Here is a 789-nt window from a genome sequence, read left to right on the forward strand (position 1 = left end):
AAGGGATAGTTTGGATTATTTGATGTGGGCTTTGCATGGTTTTTATCTTGCCATTAAACAACCCTTTGCTTGGGCACTAACCCTCAACCATTGAACTTCCTACGTATTCCTACGCATAAACGCACTTATACCTTACAGGGTATTATGCTGCAGATCAGCTGTTTGAGTCATAAAGGGCTGTGAAAATATCCAAAATCTCGACGCCCCGATATATTTGTGTTTTTAAGAGCCAAAAACCATCTTAATGTGGTTTTACACATCCTTTCTCAGGCTTCTCTCTGGAGTTCTAGTATAAACGGGTTAGTGAGCCAATCAGAAGAGAGGAGGCTCTGAGCCTTTATTCTGACTGGCTGACTGCTTGAGTGATCTAATAAAAACATAGCAGATTTCAGGTAAAACACTTACTGAGACTAAATCTTGTAAGGTTGGATGATGGGTCCAGGTGGGCAGGGGTTGGAGCGTGGCTGGGGGCGGTCACTGCTATGTTATGACATCACAAAGTTCAGGAAGTACTGATGGCTCATTTTAAGTTCCTGAATACAGGCTGTGTACATCTCTCTGTGGACTGATCGCTTTGATACTTTCACAGTATTAATATAGAACCTAGACCCGCTTTATAATCAAAGAAGACATGGACATTTACCTTTATGTAACATGGGACCTTTAAGTATTTTTTTGACAAGTGTAAGAAGTGCTTAAGACTCTTTAACTCTGAATGCTTTACATATAAAGGTTAGGTTGATGAGTTCGGGATCCTCAGTTGTTTCTTTTCCTAGATGTTTCTTTTCG

The 789-nt window shown here is 40.4% G+C and overlaps 1 protein-coding gene across 3 annotated transcripts in view; it reads right to left on the reverse strand.

Annotated features, from left to right (window-relative positions):
• Positions 1-789, reverse strand: part of dhrsx (dehydrogenase/reductase (SDR family) X-linked) — an 11,227-nt gene that overhangs the window by 2,275 nt on the left and 8,163 nt on the right. The gene's annotated exons all lie outside the window — the stretch shown is intronic.

Source organism: Seriola lalandi, unplaced genomic scaffold, assembly GCF_002814215.2.
Source record: "Seriola lalandi dorsalis isolate HSWRI2012SDOR001 ecotype SW California unplaced genomic scaffold, Sedor1 jcf7180002054850, whole genome shotgun sequence".
NCBI classification, from domain to species: domain Eukaryota; kingdom Metazoa; phylum Chordata; class Actinopteri; order Carangiformes; family Carangidae; genus Seriola; species Seriola lalandi.